Genomic DNA, 26667 nt, shown 5'->3' with positions numbered 1-26667 from the left:
TATCACACGTATGGTATTTTCTACCACATGTTCATCACAATCACATCAACAACTTAAAGACAAATGACTTCTTTTGTAAAAACTAATACCTACCCTTTATCTTCAGGTTTGCGTTTGGGAGAACTGTGTTGTTTTGTTACAAAAACCTGAGAAGAAAAGCACACAATTGTCAGCAACTTTAAACAGCTTCCATTATTGTTCCCTCACCACATACAGTATATATCAATGGTGAAAGGTTATCAGGGTGTCTGATTGGAATAGTAAATGCCAAATAATCAAGACTTGGTTCTCAGACTTAATGCTTGAAACCAAATGCAAATCCTATCAATAAATAAAAATTAAAAAAAAAACTGAATTAAAGTACAAAATGTAAAAATGAACGTACCACAGTTTCAGCAGCATTGAATTCAGCTGTGCTCCTCGATGTGATGACAATTTCAGAATCAGAGTCTGATGTATCAACCTCTGTAGTAAAAACAAACAACACATTATTAATTATGCTACATCAGAGTAAATAAATATGTAAAAAAATGTAATGAAGAGATCCACAAACCTCCTCTAAAGTGTGTTTGTGTTTCTAGGCAAATGAAAAAAGTGCCTTTCCTATTTCCTTTTTATATTCTGCCAGTTTGAATGGGCTTTCTGACCCAGGCACATGGAGCACCTCTGAACAGTCTGGATACAAAAGAAGGTCTGCTCCTTCATCCATCTTCTTGTTAAATGTTCTCATTTCTTGGACAGCTTGCTTCAGTAGATCAGGTGCTGCTACCTCCGGATCTGTATATAATGGGAGTGTTTTCCCTCTCTGAGCTTTTAAATCAGCTCCATGTGGCGCCATCAATCCATGTTTATCTGCTAAAATAACAAAAAGATATCATTCATTTCACACACACACATATTTACTTCCATATTTTACAGATATATCCACACACGTACCTGGACCTGTTTCCTTTCGGCCCACAGTTCTTTTGACTTTGACTTTCTGTCCTCCATGAAACGGTGCACTTTAATTCACTGCATGTCTGACAGCGGCTTCAGCTAGTTAGCGCGATGCTACACTTAGCTTGTTTAGCATTTTCCGGCTGTTTATTAGATGTCTCCTGTGCGCGTGCTCCTTCCGTCTGGTCCGTTCATCAACGTTAAACATTCTACAGATCGTCCGCACGGAAAACACAACCGCGTAAATTGGCTCAAGTTGTTTCCACAAAACGGCCAAAACATCATTTACTCCATGCTGCCATAAACTTTCACTCTGCAAAGTTTTCCCGCCACACAAACCGACACAAACTTTTTGAGTTCAGTCAATCTTCTTCTGGATCACTTCCGGCATTTGGTACATTCCCCTTCCGGAAGATTCTGTCGTTTGGAAATTTGTTTCGGGATTTGTACAAGTGTTCTGCCACTTTTAAATTTGTCTTTTAAAATATAAATTTATTTTGTCTGTGGTAAGAGTGTTTTTATTGTGTAATTTCGTTTAATAAAAGATAAAAATGTTTCCCAACATGTAAACTTGTTTCGAACTTAGTAATTTTGTTTTGCACTTACGAGCCACCGTAGTTTCCGAGTTGATCTAACTAACTCAGATCTGCTGTTGTCTTTACATGAGACAGGCAGGAAGTTGGACTTTCTAAAGCAAAGAGAATCCGGTTGGTTTTCAAAATAAAACTGCTGTATCATCAGCACAGCTTCTGTCAGGAACATCTGTTTGTTGCTGACAACATCTGGATTACAGATGACACATCAGACTGATATTATCTGTGTCATGGTGTTCAGAGATTCCAGCAGCTCACATCCAACACAGAGACTCTGAGCAGGCCCACCTGGTCTTAGACCCAGACCCAGACCCAGACCTAAATCCAAACCCAGGAGACAGAGGTTGAGTGAGTCAGTGAGGAAGAAGCTGCTCGTTCTCCTTCAACAGTTTGATCTGAGGAAAAGTCACTTCCTCTTTTCAGGAATCAACTTCTACCATCTGTCCACTAGATGGAGCTAACTGAGCATCAACTTAAAAACCCTCCGGTCCTCCATGTGTGAACTATAATACCAGTGAATTAAACAAAGATCGTCCCTGGGTGGGCTCGAACCACCATCCTTTCAGTTAACAGCCGAACGCGCTGACCGATTGCGCCACAGAGACATGATGACCAGTTCCTCTTACAGCCTGCTGTTCCAGCTATAATTGTCCTAAATGTTGCTCCTTTTGTGTCTCACAGAGATCCTGCCTGTTTGGGAGAGCGTTACATTAAAGATTTAAAGGTCCCTGTTTCAATCCTGGGTTTCAGCAGCTGTTGTGCGTCCTTTTGTTCGCTCTCCCAAATGAGCTATTTCAGCACAGCAGACAGTGGAAATGACTTCTCATTATTGCTTCCATGACCTGGAAGTGGAACTAAAGGTGTGTCCCTATCACCGGCCTTGATAATGATAACTGAGCACCAGTGAGTGCTCTCCTCCTCTTAGAGTCCTAACAACAGCACTCAGCTGTGTCTCTCCCCAAATGGGAAACTTGGTCCATGAAAACAACTAACCTTTATTGGCAGGATTCAAACCTGTGCGGGGAAACCCCAATGGATTTCTAGTCCATCACCTTAACCACTCGGCCACAACAACCACAGGCAGGAAAGCTCCCGTGACTCAACATTTTCCAGCCTGGATAGTTTCCTCCTCAAAGGACAGGGCACCTTCTTGTTGTGATCGATGCCCACATTCTCCACAAGACTTCAGCTCTTTGGAGATACAGCAACAAGTGAACTAAACACAGCAGGTCTCTGGGTGGGCTTTGGAGGCGTTTGGTAAACAGAAGCAGGACTGTTGTTGTGTACGGAGCTTTGACTGTTACCAAACTGTTACCTTAACAGGTGAAGGTTCATTCTGATGGAATGAACTGTTTCTACACAAGCTGCATGAATGTGACACAGAGCTCATGTTTAAAGTATTTTTCTTCAGTACTCTTATTGTGTATGGAGCTCTGACTGTTGACATAAGTGCAGGTGACCTAAATTCAGCAGCATCATCAATGTCCTCATCTCATCCAAAAGCCTTCATCAGACAGATCAGTGTTGCAGGAGCTCAGAAGCTATCTGGTTAGCTAATGCTGCCAGCCCATGCAGGGGATGTAGGTCAGTGGTAGAATGTGCACTTCCCATGTATAAGTGTTTCCTATCTGCAACATCTTACATAATGAACGAGGCATCTACCTGAAGACTCCTCCCACTTTTTTCTCATGACCTCCACCATAGAGTGCTGACTGCTGCAATAATGCTGCCTTTAATAGAAGTTTAGGAACATTTAATTAAAGAATACATTTTGATTTTAATGATTGGAAAATGGCTGGAGAGTCCTACATTAAAACATCTGAAAAAATGCTTCGATCTCCCATGAGAAAATGGCGTCTTTGACAGCCTTTTGGATACACAACCAGTCAGCGTGACGCATCCACCCTCACAATATTTCATGCTGTGGTTGAAAGAGGAGGGAGAATATTGGAAATGTAGGTTAAAAAAAAAACCTGAGCTTGAACCTCACTCAGGTACCACCTCAGATGCCGAAACCCGGGATTGAACCAGGGACCTTTAGATCTTCAGTCTAACGCTCTCCCAACTGAGCTATTTCGGCTGGATGGCTTCATTTCTGCTGGATGTTCTGTGACAGTTCTGCTTGTTTTTGCCCATTAACACTGCTCTTTAACCTTCCTGTCGTTTTCCCCCGTGGAGGTGATGTTTGAAACTACACAAGGCCACATTCCTGGAAGTAGACCGGAAGAAAGCTACAACGGAGTCCTCTGGGAGTGTGGCCATTTTGTTTACTTGTGTCACTCTGGTTAATGAGCTATTATAGAAAAACGTGTTCTCCCCTGTCAGTCAGATGTACAAAGATGTCCATCAGAATTTTAATGAACACAGGGCTTCTAAGATACTGCGACAGGTGAACCACCAATCTGTCTGATGACACCACTTGGATGAGAGGCCGAATTTCATTTACAAACAGTTTCTACTAACAGTTAGTTGAGGAATCAGTTGAATGAGGGCCCTCAGACAAAGAAGCTGGGTAACACCACAGACTGTCAGGAGTGGTATTTGAATTTAGATAATCTTATTTGTATCTTTAGCTCAACAAACCGCAACAATGTCATGAGGCTCTATCCCACATCGGTAACTTGAAGCGATGGTGGCCACTGGTGCAACATTGGTTTGATCCAGCCACGTGTGAGTTCCCATAACCAGTTTCATTAAAAAGGACTGTGATTTCGTGATCACATGCAATGGTGGTATAGTGGTGAGCATCGCTGCCTTCCAAGCAGTTGACCCGCGTTCGATTTCCGGCCATTGCAGTTTAAGTTTTGTCTTACTTTTGTTTTCCTTCCTGAAATTGGTGTGAAATTCCTGTGGAGGCCATGACAAAAATAATGGGAGGAGTCTTTGATCTCTGTGATTCACAGAATCAGCATCTCCTTTGATGGTTACTGATGGAACAGGAAAAGGTCAGATCCTGATATAATCTTGTGAATCCACAAGTATGCCTTTCTTTGTTTGTGTACCAACAGCCTGAGCTCTGGTTCTGACTTGTGTGGTGTTTTGTTTTGATGAAATTATGAATTCACCTTCAACAGGCTTCAAAGACATTTAGACATTTGGACCTAAAGTCTGACATTTTGGATAATTTTGCTGAGAACAGCAGGCTGCAACAGGGACAGACTAAAGTGAGCTCAACGAGCATAGTCATCCTACCAAAAATTAAATGAATTCTAATAACACTTTGAGCTACAGAAAGAACAAGAGCGGTCGTGCCAAGAAAGCATTTGAAAATAAAAGCCATTTTCGATTATTTTATTTGTATCTTGAGCTCAGATGTAGCAAAGCGCAACAATGCTGTCAATAAGGATCTTTCAACAGGTTTCATTGATCATTCAGTATGGACCTAAAGTCAGAAGTTCACGAATTGAACACGGGCCTCTGGCATGGGAGGCGAGAATTCTACTACTGAACCACCAATGCTGACTGCATAGACAAACCCACCTCCAATATGATGGCAATGCAGAGTAGAGCATAGTCAATTCAGACGTCCTCGTCAACAGCGTTTGCTAATTTATTCCATTAAGTCAAGTCAAAATTGAATTAAATCATAACACAAACGCACTTAACGCCAGGTTTGTTCGTTCATGTGCTGTGTAACCAAAGATAATTCCCATACCGGGAGTTGAACCCGGGCCGCCTGGGTGAAAACCAGGAATCCTGACCGCTAGACCATATGGGACATGGATTCTTATCAGAATTGGCGAGACATTCTCTGATGGATGCAGACTCCGCCCACTGTGCCCCCCAGCCCCAGAATACTGGAGAAACAGGACACAGTAGCAAGGAGAAACGCCCTCCACCAACAGTGGCAAACAGCTGTCTGAGTGAAAAACCTCCCCTTGATGTGTGGGTTCGAATCCCACTTCTGACAGAAACTGCTTTTCTTTCACCTCAACTGCTGTAAGGTGTGTTTGGGGACAAAGTTGTTTTATATATATACATATATATAATACATATTACATCACAACTACTTGGATGAATTAAAATTTTATTTTTTTACTTTAACAGTAAGTGAAAACATCAAGAACAAGTGTGCATGTGGAGACGTCCTCTTCCTCTGTGTCCTGGACACTAAAAAGCAGATGAAGCAAAATAGGTGAGAAAAGAAGATGTTCAGTTGTGTCATGGTTCACAACTGCGAACAAACTATGTTACTTCATTACTGTTACTTCATCACATTTTAAATTTTAAAGTTTGGCATATCTCATGAACATTTTGTTGGAGGCAGGTGGAAGGAATTTCAAAAGCCTTGTCACAGTTTCCTGACTTCAGTATTGTAGTTAAGTATTATAAATAAAATATATTATTTTTACTTTCTGAATGGAATAAAATGAATCAAAAAGTGGTTGAATATATTTATCTTATAGCTTTTTGAAGGAATGAAATAGTTCTGTTTCATCCCTTTTACAGTGATTAGTAATCTGTCACTGATTCCATTTTAAAGTAACTTCCCCAACACTGTACGACGGTGCTGACTGCTGCAGTAATGCTGCCTTTAATAGAAGTTTAGGAACATTTGATGAAAGAAAACATTTTGATGATGGTTGGAAATGTCTGTCTATTGTTTATCACTTGTTAGGATCCCCGTTAGCTGTCACTGAGGCAGCAGCTACTCTTCCTGGGGTCCAAATGAAAATGCACATCTGCAGTCAAACAGGTTCAGGTAGATGCAGAGTCCTACATTAAAACAAACCACTTTACCATCAACCTCAGCTGCAGTATACACATTACACTTCCATCACCAGATCCTCTGTATATACATGTTCTTCAGAGTGGTTCTGTGGCTTAGCTGGTCAAAGCACCTGTCTGCTGGGTTTGAATCACAGCAGTGCCTTGTTCATAATGTTAGATACTACAGATATAACAAGCTGGCAGTTGAAACTATTTGCCTCTGAAGAGACTTGAGCCTTAATCCAGCGGGTCGGACTGCTCGGCCACTCTACCACCTTCACAGAAGGAATGACATGATGAGAAACCTCAAAGGTTTGGAGGAGAGAAGAGTATGTGACCATGACTGTCCTGTGAGCTTCATTCACAATATGACATGTCCTCTACCACTGAGCTACATCCTCTTTGGACCTTTACTGAACCGCAGAGGCTCTGAGCTACTGCAGCAGGTGAAAAGACAGAGGTTCCACCGGATCACTGGATTCAAAGTCCAGAGTGCTAACCATTACACCATGGAACAACAGGACTGTTAGTTGATCTTTATCAACGGCACTGGCTCTATTTATTAGAGCTATTTGTTGACTGACAAACACAACAGCAAGCTCTAACTCAGACAGCTACAATTATTCCTTTCTACATAAATGATTTTCTTTGGGGTTGTCCTGCTCAGAAATTCAGTAAAAATGATGATGATTTGCAATTTTAAATAGATTTCTTCAGATCAGCTGCAACAACACAACCCTAATCCCTAATCACTGCAGTTAACAGTCCTCTCACCATATGCTAATGGTCCTCATGACTTTAAGAGGATCGTTGTCTGTTCCTGATGGACTAAATGTGTTCTTCATTACAAACCATTACCAAGACCATTGAAACCGCCCGAACAAAGTAGGCAGGCAGCTGTGGGAGTGGTTTCATTCAGGTATAAGATAAATTCAGGTAGAAGCCTGAAAGGGAGTCCATTGGACACGACTGGGAAGTTAATGCAAAGACTCTTGAGGAGAAGATCCTAAGTGAGGTAAAAATGAAAGTTAATGTGACTTAATCAATTCAATTGGTCTCTTTTTCCACTTTCAGTGTGAATTGACAAAAACAACAGTAATTTTTGGAGCCATGTTTTCTTCAGATCTAACTCGGATCACTCCAATCAGAGACACTCATAAAGTCTTTGTGCATAAGTGCTTCTCTTTGCGGTTGTCCTGGTTGGAAATTGGACAAAAAAAAAAAAAAACGAGGAATGCAATTCTGTCTTTTATTCAATCACCAGGACAAGAAGTTTTATAATTTTATCAATTGGGGGTTAAGAAAGTAGTTTGAAAGTCACAAATGTTACCTTAACTTGAGCACTGACTTGACTGTTGAATTCAGTAAGTGCTACTTGTTGGAGCAGTGCTGACTGACAAAGACAACAACTTCTTCTTAGAATGCAACAATGATCATTTCAAATAAAAAGACGGAAGACTTCCTGTTGTACAAGTGCTTCTCTTTGGGGTTGTCCTGGATGGAATTTGGACAAAAATTAATAAATTTCTTCAGATCAGCTGAATTAGTGCATTTGTCACCAACGTTTCCCCAACTGAAGCACAGACTTCTGTTCTGAGAGCACTAAGTGCTATTTGTTGGGGTAATGTTGGTGATTTCAGAGGTCAATCACAAGTCAGCAAGTTTTATCAATGATATGGAGGGTGGAGGGTTAAGAAAGTAGTTAGAAAGTCACAAATGTTACCTTAAAGGGCAAATTGCAGGTTAATGACCACATTGAATCAATGTTTAAAAGAATAATATAGGAAATGTTTTGATAAAGTGTCTCATACTGATAATATCCGTATATTTGCAGCACACAAACAGGACTGATGGTCTTTTGTCCCTCAGCTGAAAGGTGAACAAGGTAAAATGTCCACAGCAGAAGTCCTGCGGGGTTTTGTCACCGACAGACTTGCCGCCGCCTCCCGGGAGATCTTAGCGGCCGTGGACAGAATGGTAGCCGGATATGAGGAGGAGGCTTCGGGCTTCAGGCAGGAGATCGACCGGCAGAGGAGCCAGCTGGATCTGCTGCAGCCCCGAGTCCTGATCCACAAAACGGGTCGGTTGTTTTTATGAGTGAGAAAGGCTGAGGACTGTATTTGGCAGATGTAGAATGAAGCAGCTGGAGGAATAACTGTGTTCATATTGTAGCTAATAAAGAGGATTCATTATTGAATCGTTTCCTCCAGATGTTCAGCAGTTGATGGTGAAAAAAGAGGTTCCTGCTGAGTTCCCCTCCAGTCCGGATCCGGAGGATTCAGAGAGTCCAGTCCTTAAACAGGAACAGGAGGAGGACCAGGTACCAGGACTGGAGGAGACCAGGAACCCTGTGAGGCCGTTTCAGGTGAAGAGTGAGGATGAAGAGATGAATGAACCGGCCAGGAGCTATGATCCACAGAGTCCTCTTCAACCAGATCCAGATCCAGAGGAAGAGGTCTCACACTCCTCTGATACTGAAATCAGTGAGAATGATTCTAATGAAACCAGAGTGGCCCAGTTAGATGTGAAAATAGATGAAGGTGATGTAAATGTTATAGGATGTGACAGTAATGAAAAACCCATCAGCTGCTCTGAGTGTGGGAAAACGTTTAAAAAAAAGTGGGATCTGAAGAGTCACAAGGTAGTCCACAAAGGGGAGAGACTGTTCTGCTGTGATGTTTGTGGGAAATTTTTTTTGAAGAAGGCCCATCTTAGGTCTCACATGGTAGTTCACTCAGAAGAGAGACCGTGTGGCTGCTCATTTTGTGGCAAAAGATTTAAGCGACGGGATATTCTAAAACTACACATGGTAGTCCACACAGGGGAGAGACTGTTCTGCTGTGATGTTTGTGGGAAAAGGTTTAAACTACAGAACACCCTTAAATCACACATGGTAATCCACACAGAAGAGAAACCCTTCAGCTGTGATATTTGTGGGAAAAGGTTTAAACGAAAGAGAAGCTTAGACATGCACATGACGGTCCATACAGGAGAGAGACCCTTCAGCTGTGATGTTTGTGGGAAAAGGTTTAAAGTACAGACAATCCTTAAAGCACACATGGTAGTCCACACAGGAGAGAGACCCTTCAGCTGTGATGTTTGTGGGAAAAGGTTTAAACTACAGAAAATCCTTAAAGCACACATGGTAGTCCACACAGAAGAGAAACCCTTCAGCTGTGATATTTGTGGGAAAAGGTTTAAAGTACAGACAATCCTTAAAGCACACATGGTAGTCCACACAGGAGAGAGACCCTTCAGCTGTGATGTTTGTGGGAAAAGGTTTAAACTACAGAAAATCCTTAAAGCACACATGGTAGTCCACACAGAAGAGAAACCCTTCAGCTGTGATATTTGTGGCAAAACATTTAAACTAAGGCGAAACCTGAAATTTCACATGGAGGCCCATACAGAGGGGAAACCGTTTGGTTGTGACAAATGTTAAGAAGAGAAAGACCAAAGCAGGTGACTGCAGGATCTTTGCTGGTTGACCAAAAGTAAACTGTAACATGTTTGGTAATTTGTTTTTACTTTTGCTTTGTTGTTTTTTGTCCTCACTCATTTGTGTTTGAGTCAGTGACATATATACCAGAAAAAAAGGTTTTGTCAAAGAATTTCAATAAAACGCATAAAAAATTGTGACTTTTGTTCTGCTAATTCATCTTTATAGAAACATGTGCTTTTGTTTTTTGTTTTTTTTATTTGCAATCAGAAATTATGTGACAATTTGTTGTATTATGCCTAAAATATGCTGTGATGAAACTGAAAATGGATTAAACCTGTAAGTTACTCACTTTATCAGAACTAAACTGTGATCCATTGTAGTTTTGTGAAAATGAGCATTGAGCATTATTTTCTAAATCATCGCTCAAAGTGAGACCTATGCTGTCGGTCTATCAACATATTTTCTACTTATTGTGACATACTTTGCTATAAAGTTCTCCCAATATTTGTCACTCTGTGATGCTGTTTTCTATGTATTCCATGAATGTTTTCAGATTTTATCTTTAATAACAGACTCTGGCTGGCAGAAATGAGATCCACAGGTCACAGTAAGGTCACAGGGATGCTTTGGTACCGAAGAGAGCTCATAAAAATATCACTTGAGCAGAAAACAGGAACCAAAGGAATGTCAAAAAAAAAAAATCTGCATCAGTGAAACATTCATTCATACGTGAGGACATCAAGTATATTGTGACACCCATGAATATGTGCTCACACTATACAGTTTAATTGTTTCAGTTTTGATGTGTTTAATGTGACAGCAGAGCCGTTTTTCAGTTAATTTTGGATATTTTGAGTCAATTCCTGGTTTTCGCAACAAGGGGGCATCACCTCTGTAGTCAGTCGGTTTGATGAGGCTGCTATTCAACTCTCACCATCAGTGCAACACATTGCCTGTTGCCTGTCTCATCATTTTTCCGTTCTTTGGAGAACAAATTTAATCTGTCTACAAACCTGAAGCCAGGGTCTGTTCCATGAACACGACATGCTGACGTTCGCACAGTTGTGCTGTCCTTTTCCTCGACTTTGGTTTCACCAGAACCATGAAATATTGTTTGAGAGTTTGTGAGGTTGGATGCTGCACGCTGACTGGTTGTGTGTCCAGGATGCTTCAAGGATATCTTTCTGGTATTCTCTCCTCCTAACCTTTGGACGCAGCTTTGAGGAGACACAAAATGTGAGACATGTGTCATTATTGCAGTGAAGCTAGCAGATGTATGTGGTGGTGTAGTCGAGCGGTCCAAGGCGCTGGATTCTCCAGTGGCCACCGTCACTTCTAGTCACCGAACTGGAGGCCCATGGTGTAATCGGCAGAGGTTCCATGGTGTAATGCTTAGTACTCTGGACTCTGAATCCAGCGATCCGAGTTCAAATCTCAGTGGAACCTGAATCTGAGCTGCTTTAAGTGTCTGTCTTGTAAAGAGTACATCCTGCATTCAAACCCTTGCAGTGGAGTTCCTGCTCATCATTTCAACAAACAGATGAAAACCATCACTTCCTATATTACAGCTTTTACTTGCAATCTCTGGACAAGAGAAACAGTAATTTAGTGGTTTTTGTGCAGATGGAAATTTGGTGATTGACCGCTTTGCACAGGAGACAAACTTTGGTAAGAGTCATGATGGTCAGCAACTGATATTGGCAAAATTACAGAAGTGCTCATCCAGGATTTGAACCCAGGACCTCTCGCACCCTAAGCATTCAAACCCCAGCAGTGCTGTGGCTCAAACTTTACAGTATGTTTTCAGTCAGACCTGTTGATCTGCAGTGATGGGCTGTGTGTGTTTATGGGGGGTGTAGCTCAGTGGTAGAGCCTTTGACTGCAGCCAAGTCCACTGTGACAAATAACAAAGGATTTTCTTTAGCATAAAATAAACTGTCACATTAATGTCCTGAATGTGCTGTGTGTAAATAATGAGGTTCATCAAAACAAAGTCAGAACCAGAGCTCAGGCTGTTGGTACACAAACAAAGAAAGGCATACTTGTGGATTCGCAAGATTATATCAGGATCTGACCTTTTCCTGTTCCATCAGTAACCATCAAAGGAGATGCTGATTCTGTGATGTCACAAAGGTTCTAATGACATCACAGAGATCAAAGACTCCTCCCACTTTTTGTCATGACCTCCACCATAGAGTGCACTCTGTTAATGAAGCTCAAAAGGCAATCTTGTTACTGCCATACAGCTTTTGCTTGCATTCTCTGGACTAGAGAAACAGTTGTTTAGTGTTTGTTGCTGTGTTGAGCAGATGGAAATTTGGTGATTGCCCTTTTTTAACAGGAGACAAACTTTAGTAAGAGTCATGAGTTGAAACGCAGCATAATGATAAAAACTAAACAGTCTGTATTTTTTGGCAATTTTTAAGAACATTTTTTCACATATAGCAGCCCGGCTGGCTCAGTCGGTAGAGCATGAGACTCTTAATCTCAGGGTTGTGGGTTCGAGCCCCACGTTGGGCGATCAAATGGCTGAGTGCATGTAAAAAAAAGACGCACAGAAATGTCCCTGGACTGATAATTGTAACTTCGTACTGTTGTAACTGTCTTATCTGATGAGTTAAGGACAATAAACTATCTATAAAAGGGTATGAGCAGGTTAAAAAGTATTGCAACTTCCACCTGCAGTCTATCTAATGAGTCAGAGTGTATTGAAGTCTATGGGGGAAGCTAAGAGCTGTGATTTTTCACCTCGATAGAGGATACGGTTGGATCATGAGTACCTCTTTTGGGTGGAGTGTTATTGTAGTCACTTTCCCACTAATTCAGAAGACAGAGGTTCCACCGAGATTCCAGAAGTCCAGAGTGATAACCATTACACCATGGACAGGTCACAGGTCCACGCAGAGACAAAAAAAAAAAAAAAAAAAAAAGGAACACTCACACCTCCAGTCAATCACCAGTGAACACACATGTCATTGGATGGGGGGAGGAAACCCACGCAGACACACGGAGAACATGAAAACGCCGCACGGAAAGGACACAGGCCGGGAATCCAACTCACAACCTCATTAGTGTGGGGCAACATCGCTAACCACTACGCCGCCGTGCTGCCCAGGACAGAGCGTTAATTCAACAAATTAATGGAAAAAAGAAAATTGTCTGACAGTCACAATTAATTACCCAACCTGGGTGACTTGACTTTTGAATTCAGTAAATGCTACTTCTTGCAAAAAACTATGAGCAAAGAACTCTGTCACTACCTCAGATGCCAAAACACAGGATCGAACCAGCGACCTTTTTGATCTTTAGTCTAATACTAACGCTAACACACTCCCAACTGAGTTATATCAGCTGTAAAAAGAAGTAATCATTAACAGCCTATGGAGTCTAAATGAAAAGAACAAGAGTTGTCCTCCTCAGAGAAAGTCTCACTGTATGAGATGTATAACAGGGTATGTAACATTTGAATACCATTAAAGTATTCTGCAGATTGCACGTTTAACATGGTGACCAAGGTACTGCTGGGATTCGAACCCAGGATCTCCTGTTTACAAGACAGGCGCTTTGACCAGCTAAGCCACAGCACCACTCTGAAGTACAGGTATATGCAGAGGATCTGGTGATGGAAGTGTGTACAATGCAGGTGGCATTTACTGTTAAGTTGTTTGTTTTAATGTCGGACTCTGCATCTACCTGATTTTGTTTGACTGCAGATGTGCATTTTCATTTGGACCCCAGGAATGACGTTTTAAATGACAGGAAACGTCCCAGCCTGGATTAAGGCCCCACTCTCTTCGGAGGCATGGTCCAAATAAAGAAATATCTGATTGATATCCAGCCAATGATGTAAGTAATCAGAGACACCTTGACATGAGAGGTTTCAATCTTGGTGAAGCCCCTTTGAGGAACAGAGGAAACATAATCTTGTTGTTTATGAAAAGTCCTGACTCATGGTTTTCCTGTAGCTCTTATTTTATTTCTTGTGGTTGAACTATAAATGTTGTAGTGTAAGGAAACACAAATGGGAGAAAAACACTCAGTCCCACTCATGGAGTCTAAATGAAAGGAACACCAGATGGAGAAGGGGAGAAAATCAAACCAGCAGCTAAAGTGTGAAAATAATGATTAACTGCAGCTGAACAACAACCAAAGTTTCACACAGAGAGGCTGCAGCCTGGTGTGGACCATAATTACTCCGATACCATACTATAATTACTCTGCTGCTTTTTTCTGAAAGTCCTATCTCAGAATCCTTCTGGATGTGCTTTTGTGATGTGTCAAAGAGCTCTTTCTTCCATTCTCTCCTCCAAATGTTTGGACACAGTTTTGCAATTCAATGTGACTCTGTGGCGCAATGGTAGCGCGTCTGACTCCAGATCAGAAGGTTGCATGTTCAGCTCACATCAGGGTCAGATCATCTGTTTGCACCTTTTGGTAAACCCTCACATACTCTGTGGTGCAGCAGGAAGTGTTTTTCTGATGATCCATTTCATTTCTTCACATCACAGACAATTTCAGAATTCCAGGAGGACTATTGGATTATCCCAGCATCTCTGACTGCACATCTGAAGGCACAAGATGACGACTTCAAATCCCTGTAAGATCAACTCTGCTGCTCTCCAAGTTGGTGGGCTGCCTTTGTGGTTGCAGGCTGTCATGTAGCTGGAAGACTGACCTTATTGTTTTTATTATTTGTTATTTTGTATTGGGTTTGTTAGAAAAATGTATCTATCAGCTACATTGTGAAAAGAACAAACAACACAACTATTCCCCATTATTTTAGATGGACCTAAACACACATCACCATTTGATTTTATTTAAGTTTATTTTGAACAATATAAAAAGAAAAAAAACAACAAACAATAAAAAGGTTAGAAATGATGTGTTAAAAAAGGAGTGGGAAGAAGTCTAAACTTATCAGCTCCCTGCACCCATGTTATGTTCTAATATGTTTATGACTCAACCTTAAAAATTACTGTCTGACTGTGTTATAAATGATGTGTGCATCATTTTTAATGGCATACAAGTCCTGGTGCAGTCCAGGATTGAAACAGGGACCTTTAAATCTTCAACCTAACGCTCTCCCAAATGAGCTATTTCAGCACAGCACACAGTAGAAATGACTTCTCATTATTGCTTCCATGACCTGGAAGTGGAACTAAAGGTGTGTCCCTATCACCGGCCTTGATAATGATAACTGAGCACCAGTGAGTGCTCTCCTCCTCTTAGATGAGTCCTAACAACAGCACTCAGCTGTGTCATATTTTAAGGCTGTGCAGATTACAGAGATTCTCCAACATGCTCTGTAGCTCCCCACCTGGGAAACTTGGTCCATGAAAGCAAACAACCGTCAGAGTCAGGCCGACCACAGAGCCTGTTCTCCTGATCAGCCTGTTCAGTCTCTGTGTGTCTCCCTTTTTGTTGCTGTCTGCTTTAGTTTAGTTTATTTGCACATTAGAAGCACACTGATAAAGACTTCATGATAAAACACTGTGCAGGGGAAGTTAGAAGTCAGAAAAGGTTTATAGAAATACTAAAAGCATCAGAGTTTTCATTTTCTCATTATTAGACTTTATTATTTATCAGTGAATTCAAACTCTTCACGTTCTTAATGAATTTCACCACCGGGTGTCGCCATCTCTTTTAGTGACGTCACTGTCGTAAAAGCTAAAAGTCCGATCAGGAAGTGTGTCCCTCGCCGGGTGCGGTGGCGCGCGCCTGTAATCCAAGTTCCCGGGAGGCTGAGGCTGGAGGAGCGTTTGAGCTCAGGAGCTCTGGGCTGCAGCGGACTATGTCGATCGGGTGTCCGCACTAAGTTCGGTATCGATATGGTGCTCCGGGGGGAGCCCGGGATCACCAGGTCGTCTAAGGAGGGGTGCACCGGCCCAGGTCGGACACGGAGCAGGTCAAAGCCCCCGTGAATAGACGCTGTAAGAGCGGGACTCAGTCTTTATGCTGCCACTATACACACAACCTCATCCTTTATTCACACTGAAATCCTCCACAAACTGAAGGACTCTCCACCTGGAGCAGAGGACCAGAGACCAACAACACAACAGTCTGTGATCTGACTTCATTCATTTTAACATTAGAAAAAAGCTGCAGATGGTTATTTTAATTTCTGTGTTTATATCCAACAATGTGTTTGAATTAAAGTTGATATCTTTTATAATGATCCATCATGGACCGCTGGACACTTTCATATCAGTAAATCCACCGTGTTTTAAAGAAGTTCAGAGTGTTTCAGAGTTTCTGACATGATACAGACAGACAGATCCAGTGTCCCAGAGAGAGAAGAGTCCCGACACTCCCTGATCTCACTGCGGGGTGGTCACGTGGTTCATGTCAGCCTACTGAGCTGACCGGAAGAGAGCTACAACGGAGTCCTGTGGGAGTGTGGCCATTTTGTTTACTTCTATCACTCTGGTTAATAACATATTATAGAAAAACACACGTGCTCTCCCCGTCGGGGAATCGAACCCCGGTCTTCCGCGTGACAGGCGGAGATACTGTCCACTATACTAACGAGGAGCTGCGAAGAGACTTTTAGTGTTTGATGTAAACATGACAATCAATACACGACAGAAACTGCACTCATTCATTTGAAGCGAACGTGAGAGAGTGACGTATGAATCTGTGTGCGTGGGAGATCAATGAAAGGCAGGAAATGCCTTTGATCTCCAGTGACGTCACACAGTCTCGTTGTGGAGTTGTGCATCAGTGAAACATTCATTCATACGCGACGACATCACGTATATTGTTGGAATAGAAAATCTTATTTTTTCTGTGTGTGCTCCTGAGAAAGAGGCTCAAATCCAAACCCAGGAGACAGAAGTTGAGTGAGTCAGTGAGGAAGAAGCTGCTCGTTCTCCTTCAACAGTTTGATCTGAGGAAAAGTCACTTCCTCTTTTCAGGAATCAACTTCTACCATCTGTCCACTAGATGGAGATAACTGAGCATCAACTGAGAACTGAGTTCTTCATCATCTGGAAACAGACAGCATTGTTTTCTTCAGCTGGAGCTCTTTGTTCAAATCTACATTGAGATTCAGAGCCAAATGTTTTTCCTTTCCTGGATTTACTTCATCATTTCAGTGACTCTGTGGATTCAGCTGACAAATGCAAAATACAACCAACATTTAAACGATGACGTGTGGAAACAAAACTTTATTGATTCAGTCTGGTCAGCAGAATATAACCTGATGAAATCAGCAACATTAAACTGATGTTTCTACATGAATGCATCACTGATTCTAAAACCATAAACTGAACATGAACACTCTGTACACTCAGCGTTACACACATGAAGACAACATCATGTGTTTAAGGTGATGTTGAGCTGAACAGGACTTGTATTGAACACACAGAGGGAGTGCACCGTTCCTGGAGATACTGCAATACCAGGTCGATGCGTGGAGTGGACGGAGCAAGCCCCTATTCCATCTCCCTGTTCCAAAAATCTATTTAATATATGATCCCCAGGTAGGGGACGTATCAGATATTAAACTGATAAGAACAGATACTACACTTGATCTTAGCCAAAAGGCCGAGAAGCGATACCGCTCAGCTGTCGGAGGTAACGGAGTGTTTCTCCGCACCGACCCGCTCAGTGAGGGGTCAGAGTCGGCTTCAGTAACAACATCACTCCGAGAGAGAGACACAAACAGAAGACATGAAGAAACGAAGGAGGGATCAGAAAACAACCACAGACATGTTATTTTCACAAAGTTACGTTGTAGAGCAAAGAAAACGTCTCTTCTTGGTCACCTGTAAAACTTCATATCTATGTCAGTTTACCAGCTGAATATTATTGTGAAAACATCAGTTTGTCCTCTCATGTGATTGGCCTCATGGTGTGTCCATCAAAATAACCCCCCTGTCTGCACGGATTCTCTGAAGATTCGGCTCTCCTCGACTGGACTCGGCTTTTATAGACCGAAAGAGAGAATAATAAAATGAAAGAGTAACTTTCTCATCCACAGAATAAAACCACAAATTAAATATTTAAAATAGCATTTTACCCAAGTTTAACCCAACATTAGTTTAATGCTTACCTGCAATAGAAAACTCCATAGACCGGCTAACGGGATTAGCATCAGTACCGCGATCATTTTAAAGAGTCACTGAACTTATTTCAACTCAAACATGGCAGTGTTACTAAAGTAACACGGGACAAATAGAACACTCAGAATCGAATGAATGTAAACACACTAAATGACGTCACCACTTTCAGCAAGTAATACTCCCCAGAACAGAGAAAAATCTGGTGACTATGTCACATTTCCACTAAATTATTGCCGGATAATTTGTCAGAGCGGACAATTTTCGATTTAAACATTGTGATTATCATTTCCTGTGTCACATCTGTCATGATATAATAGGTGATTTTGTTTTCTAAGTTTGTTTTGAAGTTTCAAATGTCGGAGTTTTGCGGTTTCGGAGAAAACCTGGGTAAATGTTGGAAGTCCCTGTCTGGACGAGAGTAATGCAGCCGCACTCTGCGAGGTAACAGTTTATCAAAACACAAGCTGTTGTGCCTTTAAACTGGAAGAGTGAGATAACACCTGTTATGAGATTCTTTATACTTGTCTATGTCATATAAGTCACGTAAACCAGAGAGTGTTAAAGGAACTGAGGTTCTCCTAACTCCTCATTAACTAAAGAAGTGCCCCGTGTGAGGCTCGAACTCACGACCTTCAGATTATGAGACTGACGCGCTGCCTACTGCGCCAACGAGGCCTGAACGCCCGAGCGAGCCCAGACCTGTCGGGAGCACCCCGCACAACACGGGCTGAACCAGCCACACACCGGGCAGGCCGGTACATGATGAACACGGTGCTCTCATATCAAGGACGGGCGTTTTGGAAATGTTCAATTTCCTCATTTTTTTTACAGGGAGAACGTACAAGCAGCACAGAAGTGCAAAGCTCTGGAATAAATCCTATTTTAGCCACTCTCCCTTTTTTCAGAGGCATGTAAGGGTGTTTGAATCAACACATGATGATTAACACACATCCATGTTAAACATGACAATCTTTTCTCTTTTTGATTCCCCATTCTTCATTGACACATCTCTCTGCACAGTTACAATTACAGTTTCAATCAGACTGTATTAGCTGTTTATTGGTTTGCTGGCTGTTTGCTGCACTGTTAAAAAGGAGGCTTGACTATTTTTTTACAAAGTGAAAACATAACTCCCCCCAAAACTTTTGTATTTTGAAGTATTCCTTTCTCGAAGGGTGACCTGACTGTGAGATTAATGCTTTAAAATGCAGGCACTGGATGTTTAAAAGGAAACTTTTTTTTTACAAATGAACAGCGAGCTTGTACTCAGGTGATTTGTATTTGCTAGACCTGACTGGATCCTCATCCAACTTAAGCAATGCAAAAAAAGGTTGAAAAAATGCAAATCTCACACAGAGCAATGTAGAACACTGTTTATGATCTGAATCTTTACTTTCTTCTGTTCACACAGTACCTTGGAATATGAAAGACCATATTTTATATATTAATATATATATTATATATTAATGTTTAACATTCGTTTTTACTGTGTGCTGCAAAAATTTACCAAATAATGGAAAAATAAAAAACTATTATCAATCTAATTATCCTTAACAAGCAAGTGGAAAGTTCAGGATCATTATGATACAGTCTAACTGATAAAGCTCAATTAACTTCAAAATGTTCATTTCACCGTTTTATAAATTTTCATATTTTTTTTACAAAGTGAAAAAAAAAAAAAACATTTGTATTTTGAAGTATTCCTTTCTTCATTTCTTTATCAAGAATGATCTGACTTTGAGTTTAATGCTTTAAAATGGAGGCACTGAATGTTTAAAAGGCAGTCGGGTGATTTGTGTTTGATAAATTTGCGTCTGACTGGATCCTCATCTAACTTCCTCTATTGAAGTCCCATTAAAAGGACACAGCAGTCTCTCTGCACAGTCTTCATGTCTCCCTTTGGAGCAGCCTGAAGTTTTGTGGAAGAGGTAAACCAACAAAAACAGCAGAGTACAGCTGTGGACTGAAACAGGCTGAATGATAAAGGTTGTGTATGTCAGCTGCTTCCTTGTTGCTAAAGTCACGTGTCCCCCGGCCCCTCCCCCCTGTGTTCTGTCCCAGTGGGCGTGTCCTCTCTCCTAATGAGGCACACCTGTCCTGCATTTCCCGCCAATCAGCCCACATAGATTCCCTCCTCGGACTTCTCTTCAATGCCGGAGTATCCTGCCTCTTCTTATTGTTCCTGCTGCTCTCATTCACTGTTTTTATTTGTTTTTATTATTATTATTATTATTGTTATTCTTATTCTTATTATCCGTTCAGGTTCTCCGGTGTCTCTCAGTCAGCCTCTCTTGGTTCCCTGTTTGTTCAGTCTCGCCTTTTGATCTCTCTCTCTGTTGTTACTTTGTTAGTTTTTCAGAAAGTCCAGCTCAGTCTGCTTTTCCTCTTTTTGTTGGACTTTTGTATCCCTACCGGACTATTTCTGTTGGACTCGGTTTTACCGGATCTGTTTCTCCACCGGGGTCCTATTTTAGTGACCCGTAACACCTCGCTGACTAACAGCAGCAGTACAACAACAAACCAAAAACAGGTTGGAGCGGTTTTAATGTCTCATACTTTGGACTCTGAAGTTATGAGGATGTAACTTTTCCTCAGCTCAAACAGACACCAGGACTGATGAGGGAGAACAAGCAGCTTCTTCTCTTCACATGAAGCTGGAAAGTGTCAGAAAGTCTCCCTGAAGTGAGTTCAGCAGGTGAGAATCTGTAAATGTGTGAACAGGATCACTGTGATCACATTGTGTTGTTTCACTGTTTGACTGGACAGGAGAACTTTTCTGGATGCTGATTGGCTGCTTTCAGATGTGTACAAATATGATTATTATTATTATTATTATTATTATTAGTTTCTCTTGGAGTTAAAGGACAATTATTTGAGGATAAGTTCTATTTATGCCCATAAATAGCATCAACGGAGCACTGATCTTGTGAATTGACTATTTCTTTTGTCCTCCTTTTTCCTCATACATCAACACCACAGGGTGTGCCAACTTTTGACATTTTAATGACAGAACTGGTCTGACAGCTCACATATGTTGTCTTTGTTCTTTAAAAAAATCAACATCATTAATTATCTCTGACAATAACACAGACTTGTCTTCCCAGAAACCGTGTGTGATTTCTCAGAAACACAGTATCAGGGTTTGGATAGTAAAACAAATGTATTATTTAATTTCACCAAGATAATCCATTTCCTATCAATACAGATTTGAAAACAAATGCAACTTTTATGTGATAAATGCAGCATTTGGGGTTACAAATCAATAAATGCCAAATGGTAGAGCTGCTGTCAGAGATGATCATTTGCTTTGGTAATTGTTTCTTCCATGTTCATGACACATGAGAGAACTGTGTCCTGTAATGATGGAGAGAATCAGATCAAATCTGTAAATATCTAATGACCGTCATTAATGATCAGACTGTACTAAGTATGAAAAGTTAAACCAATGTCAAACTGACTCCACTGGTTGTAAAATAAATTAGATTGTATTGAAGTGTATGGGGGAAAATAAGTGTACATGTTATTAGCAACACCTGCTGAAAGTTCACTGAGGAAGTTGCTGTAAATTTTTAAGGCATAATTGAAATTTCCCAACATCACCTTTTTAGTTTCAAAAGTATTAAACAATACTAGTCTGCTGGTTGCACTCATGGTGTTGATGTGTAATTTAATTTTAGGAACAAACGGTTTTTATCTCTGCCAGAGAGTCCTCAGCCTTATTTTGAAACCTGTCTTACCTTAAGAGACAGTTAACGTGTTGGACAGACCTCCAGTTACCCTTTGTATTATTTTAACTCATGAGTCTCATATCCATTATATTTTACCCAGTTTAAATCTCTTACAAAGCTGAAATTTAGCCCATAATTTGTATGATCTGGGGGACGAATAGTCAAACTATATCATATGATCTCATGTTCCTCTGGCCCTGACTACATTTCCTCTACAGGTTAGAGTTGTTTTGATGTCACACAGATATTTTTGTTTATACTTTGATTCTGAATTTCTGAGAATGTGACTTGTCCTTTTGCCATTTAATGGCTGAGCAAATTGACCGTTCACAGTGCAGAACATAATTACTCTGAGACAACTGGGAAATAATCCAGTTAACCCAGCAGGCTGTCCAAGATTGGACATCATTGGACCTCAGTCTGTACACTGGTTCAGCTACACTCCAGTCAGGTTCCCGAATGTCCTTTTTAAATACAGTTTGAAGTGCTTATATAATATTTGAGTTTGTTTATTGGTACTGTATTCTTGAACACCATATTTCAGATGGAAATATTGGACTCTTCTACTTAACTACATTTAATTGACAATTTAAGTAAAAAAATATTTTAATCTAAACATTTCAGCAACATGCCAAGGAAAAACTGTAAGACCTTTCACTAAAGACTTTCTGATTTTGATACACAACTAACACAACTTTCTTTCTGTGTGTCTTTATGAACAGGCAGTAATGTGAAGATGCAATTAGTGGAGAACAATTTATTGTTGTTTTTAATATAAAGTAAGATTCTTTAAATCTAAGACTTTGAGCAAAGTCAAGAATTTAAATCATTCAATCACCATACTTGAACTAGATTTTATTTTTTTTTTAAATAATTTTAAATGGGCATTACAAGTTAATTTTAAGTGACACAGAATTTTTAATATAACGTTCATAATGAAGTTGATTACCTTGAACTGGTATGCCATGTTTCTGCTGAGGCGTGACAGAACATGCCTGAACTTGCCTGATACCTTGAATGAACTTGTCAAAGAGACTCTAGCTGCTATGGTACATGCTGAATATTTCCAGATACAATGAATCCACTGATGGTTTAAAGCGGCTGTCCTTGTTTTTAATGTTTCATTAAAACAGAAACAGAAATCTTTACATGTCACATGTAGTTTGATCAATGAAGTGATATGAATTAAATCAGCGTCAACACATCCTACAGTCAGATACCACCATCTAGTGGACAGAGAGAAGAACTCTCAGATCTGAGATGCATTTCTTTGAAACCTTCAGATTATTGACGGGGCAGACCGATTTGAATGTGAAGTTGTGGAGGCAAAGTATTGAAATCATGTGTCAGAGAAACAAATGAAGAGATGATTTTTGTCCTAACGTACTTAATTTAAAATTTTGGACCTTCAAATGTGCCAACTTATAGTGATCACAACTGTGTGAACATTGCACTGCTAAATGTAAATGGTGATCTGAGTTTGTTCAGTTTTATTTATACTTTATAATATTGAAGATTGAATTCCTAAAAGGGGGAAATGCATGTACTGAACAAACTGGAAAAAGAAAATGAACTCAGTAGTTTCTATAAGCGGTTTGATTGTGTAGCGATGGTGCTGTAGAATAAAGGAAAATATTATCATGTGATCCAATAGACCTGGAGTGATCTATTGAAAATCCCACAGCTTATGCAAGCGTACTGTTGATGGATTTTACATCTGTAATTAATATTGTACTTCCTCATATTCTGTTAACTAAGTTAAAGCAGATGGAGGTGAATCCCTACATAATCAGATGGTACTTTTCATTTCTCACTGGTAGACAGCAACGGGTGAAAGTCAACCCTCTCCAATATACAGGTTATTGCTGAATACAAATCAGTGATAGAGACTGTACAGCAGTGTGAGGAATAAGTTTTAAATGTCAACAAAACCCAGCTTTGTTTTTATTAGGAGAGAGTTGAGCAGGTGACAGTATTTAAATATCTAGGCGTTTGTTTGGGGGCAGCATGGCAGTGTAGTGGTTGGTGTTGTCGCCCCAAAATAAGGTCGGAGGTTCGGTTCCTGGCCTGGGTCCTTTCTGTGCATATTCTCCCTGTGTCTGCGTGTGTTTCCTCCAACCATCCAAAGACATGTTAAACTGGTGACTCTAAATTGTCCATAGGTCGCAATGCTAGCATGAGTGGTGGTTGTTCTTTGTGTGTTTGCCCCATGATTCAGTAATTTATGTCTAATTTAGATCACAACTTCAAAGTTTGATTATAAAGGCAGGAAAAATAATCGGTTTCCTACCCCCACCCTCTCTGCAGGAGATTTCTGAGCAGATAGTGATGAAGCAAGGCCAAAAAAATCTGTGCTGAGCCAAACCACATCCTGCATACATATTGCCTTCAGGGAGAAGATACAGGCAACCTAACTGTAAATGGAACAGGTATGATTTTTCATTAGTTCCACTATCAATCAAACTACTGAACAGTAGGAGATTAACTGCGTGGGTGGGTGTGTGTGTGTGCGCGAGCACGTGGGTGCATGTGCGTGTGGAGGGGAATGCGCAATCATTAGTTTCTTTGTATATGGTTCTGCTGGAATCTGTGTGGGTCATTTTTTGAGCAATTATGTGAACATCTGTGATACATTCAGTTGGGCATCATGTAATAATTTCTTGGTTTTTTTTTTTTTTGTTTGTTTTTTTTTTCCCTCGGGGAGGCATTGTGTAATAGTTTTTCTGGGAACTTGGAGTTTGAGCTAATTTCTCCAAAGAGAGACAAAAAAGATGCATCTCATCTTATGGCAGGAAAGTTCTGTTTATAACAGAATCTGACTGAAATCAACAGAGTGAGAAAAGTCAAACAGTTTGGAGTTAAAGGTTGAAGTATATGACGTATTAGGGAAAGTAATGCTGATTATGTGATGTAAAGCCTGTTGTAATGAAGCTTTTTGTTGTGTTTGTGTGAAGGTGGAGGCTCAGCTATGAATCAGTGTGAGGACAGAGAGGAGGGAGCCCCTCCCTCTAAAACCACTCTGTGTGGGGAACATGAGAGTCAGACCAAAGCTCACAGGTGAGATGAGGATCTCTAACTGTCCATCTGAATGAAGAAAACACCCAATAAAATATTCTGGGTGAATTGTGATGATACAAATGAAACTGCACTTTTCACTTTATTGGTTTTAATTGCTGTAATCTCAACTATTTTTCCTAGCAACCAGAAGTCAAGACCAGGTTCTCCTAAATTCAGCTGTGTGTCCATGAAGAGTGATCGGTCTATGGGTCCTCCTTATAACTTTAAGGGAGGACAACAGTCTGCAGTATCCAGCTGTCTGTCCATGAAGAGTGATCGGTCTATGGGTCCTCCTTATAACTTTAAGGGAGGACAACAGTCTGCAGTATCCAGCTGTCTGTCCATGAAGAGTGATCGGTCTATGGGTCCTCCTTATAACTTTAAGGGAGGACAACAGTCTGCAGTATCCAGCTGTCTGTCCATGAAGAGTGATCGGTCTATGGATGACTTTATCAAAGAAAAAAGGTAAAAGCTGATCATTTGTTGTTGTTTGACTCATTAAAGGTATCAAAGCTTGTCTATCAGTTTCTCTGGTGTTCACAGAAAACTCCTGGAACAAACTGTGTGTTGTTTGTGTCTTTTCTCCTCAGAGTTCAGTCTGACAAACATCATCACACAGACCTGGACTCCATATTTATGGTGTGTAAATGTTCATCCAGTGACTACAACAGACACCAACAAAGACTTGAGTTTGAAGCTGCACTCTTTAGACCAGTAGAGCTTTACTCTGTGACAGACAGGAGTTGAATTGGGATTGAACAGGTTTGGGGTGGGAGAGAGTGGCAGAGGACTGGGAGTTGTAGTTCACCACAGAGCAATAATCCATCAGCCTCAACAGATATGTTCTGTATGAATATGGTCTGTTGGAGACTTTTAGAGACTTCTTGTTCATCTACAGTGAATCCTAAAGAAAAGTTTATTTAGTTGTTTCCCAGATAATTTCAGCTGTGACTTAATAACAAAGACCAAAGTTAATCAGATTCAGTCCTGGACCTCCATGGACTCTGTCTCTACAGGGTTTAAAGATGGAATAATTCATCAGTGAACTAGTTCAGGTGGTCTGATCCATCTTCAGCCACAGTCACAGTTAATACCCTGAATTTTCAGGGTATCAGTTTGGTCTTCATGTGATGATCAGGATCTCTGTGTTGTCAGAATCTAAAGTCAAACTTAGTAAGTTACACCAGTGAAGTTAGTTTAGTGAAGTCAGCAGGTCTGAATCTTTCTGTGTAGCTCTGGAAAGAGACGTGGCAGCAGATGATACAGCAGCAGCTAAAGTTGAACTCTGCTGACTGATCTGATGCTTTGATCCATCAGTTTATACTGAGAGTGAACTTTACACAGGATGTTATTGTGTTCCAGCTGCTGGAGGAGAACATCGTCTGTTATGTTAAGAACGAGCTGAAGAAAATGAAAAGGAGTCTGAGTCCAGATTACCCACAATTCATGAAGAATGAGGATGATGAGGTGGATGAAGAGCAGAGGAGGAGCAGAGAGGCATTTCTGAAGATCACAGTGAACTTCCTGAGGAGGATGAAGCAGGAGGAGCTGGCTGACTGTCTGCAGAGCAGTAAGAGGATTTAACATGATGGATCAATTAGACATTTACTTAAGTCTCAGGAGACAGAGAGAGAAATATGATCATATTCTTATTCCTTAGGAGAAACAAAAATCAACGTTGTTGATAAATATTTTAATCTCATCTGTTTTCATTTATTCAGAAAGTCATGCTCTAGTTTGTCAGCGTAAACTCAAATCTGGCCTGAAGAAGAAGTTCCAGTGTGTGTTTGAGGGGATCTCTAAAGCAGGAAACCCAACCCTTCTGAATCAGATCTACACAGAGCTCTACATCACAGAGGGAGGGACTGGAGAGGTCAATGAGGAACATGAGGTCAGACAGATTGAAACAGCATCCAGGAAACAGGACAGAGCAGAAACAAGCATCAGACAAGAAGACATCTTTAAACCCCCACCTGGAAGAGACCAACCAATCAGAACAGTGATGACAAAGGGAGTGGCTGGCATTGGGAAAACCGTCTTAACACAGAAGTTCACTCTGGACTGGGCTGAAGACAAAGCCAACCAGGACATAGAGTTCACATTCCCCTTCACCTTCAGAGAGCTGAATGTGCTGA

The 26667-nt window shown here is 40.8% G+C and overlaps 1 long non-coding RNA gene and 8 other non-coding genes across 9 annotated transcripts; 2 read left to right on the top strand and 7 right to left on the bottom strand.

Moving 5' to 3' along the window:
- Positions 1 to 2063: 2063 nt before the first annotated feature.
- trnan-guu (transfer RNA asparagine (anticodon GUU)) lies at positions 2064 to 2137 on the bottom strand. Its single transcript has one exon. It is a non-coding gene; the product is annotated as a tRNA-Asn (tRNA).
- Positions 2138 to 3539: 1402 nt separating this feature from the next.
- trnaf-gaa (transfer RNA phenylalanine (anticodon GAA)) lies at positions 3540 to 3612 on the bottom strand. The gene has a single exon. It is a non-coding gene; the product is annotated as a tRNA-Phe (tRNA).
- A 1566-nt stretch (positions 3613 to 5178) lies between these two features.
- trnae-uuc (transfer RNA glutamic acid (anticodon UUC)) lies at positions 5179 to 5250 on the bottom strand. Its single transcript has one exon. It is a non-coding gene; the product is annotated as a tRNA-Glu (tRNA).
- A 6881-nt stretch (positions 5251 to 12131) lies between these two features.
- Positions 12132 to 12204, top strand: trnak-cuu (transfer RNA lysine (anticodon CUU)). Its single transcript has one exon. It is a non-coding gene; the product is annotated as a tRNA-Lys (tRNA).
- Positions 12205 to 13197: 993 nt separating this feature from the next.
- trnat-ugu (transfer RNA threonine (anticodon UGU)) lies at positions 13198 to 13271 on the bottom strand. The gene has a single exon. It is a non-coding gene; the product is annotated as a tRNA-Thr (tRNA).
- A 2872-nt stretch (positions 13272 to 16143) lies between these two features.
- On the bottom strand, positions 16144 to 16215 carry trnad-guc (transfer RNA aspartic acid (anticodon GUC)). Its single transcript has one exon. It is a non-coding gene; the product is annotated as a tRNA-Asp (tRNA).
- An 835-nt stretch (positions 16216 to 17050) lies between these two features.
- Positions 17051 to 17241, bottom strand: LOC115057793 (U2 spliceosomal RNA). The gene has a single exon (XR_003841957.1). It is a non-coding gene; the product is annotated as a U2 spliceosomal RNA (small nuclear RNA).
- Positions 17242 to 18349: 1108 nt separating this feature from the next.
- On the bottom strand, positions 18350 to 18422 carry trnam-cau (transfer RNA methionine (anticodon CAU)). Its single transcript has one exon. It is a non-coding gene; the product is annotated as a tRNA-Met (tRNA).
- A 1956-nt stretch (positions 18423 to 20378) lies between these two features.
- LOC115057179 (uncharacterized) lies at positions 20379 to 24491 on the top strand. Its single transcript, XR_003841906.1, has 3 exons — positions 20379 to 20442; positions 23783 to 23904; positions 24430 to 24491. It is a non-coding gene; the product is annotated as an uncharacterized LOC115057179 (long non-coding RNA).
- The last annotated feature ends 2176 nt before the right edge of the window (positions 24492 to 26667 follow it).

Source organism: Echeneis naucrates, chromosome 2, assembly GCF_900963305.1.
Source record: "Echeneis naucrates chromosome 2, fEcheNa1.1, whole genome shotgun sequence".
Classification (NCBI taxonomy): domain Eukaryota; kingdom Metazoa; phylum Chordata; class Actinopteri; order Carangiformes; family Echeneidae; genus Echeneis; species Echeneis naucrates.
The sequence above is the reverse complement of the archived record's forward strand: the minus strand, read 5'-3'. Positions and strand labels throughout refer to the sequence as shown.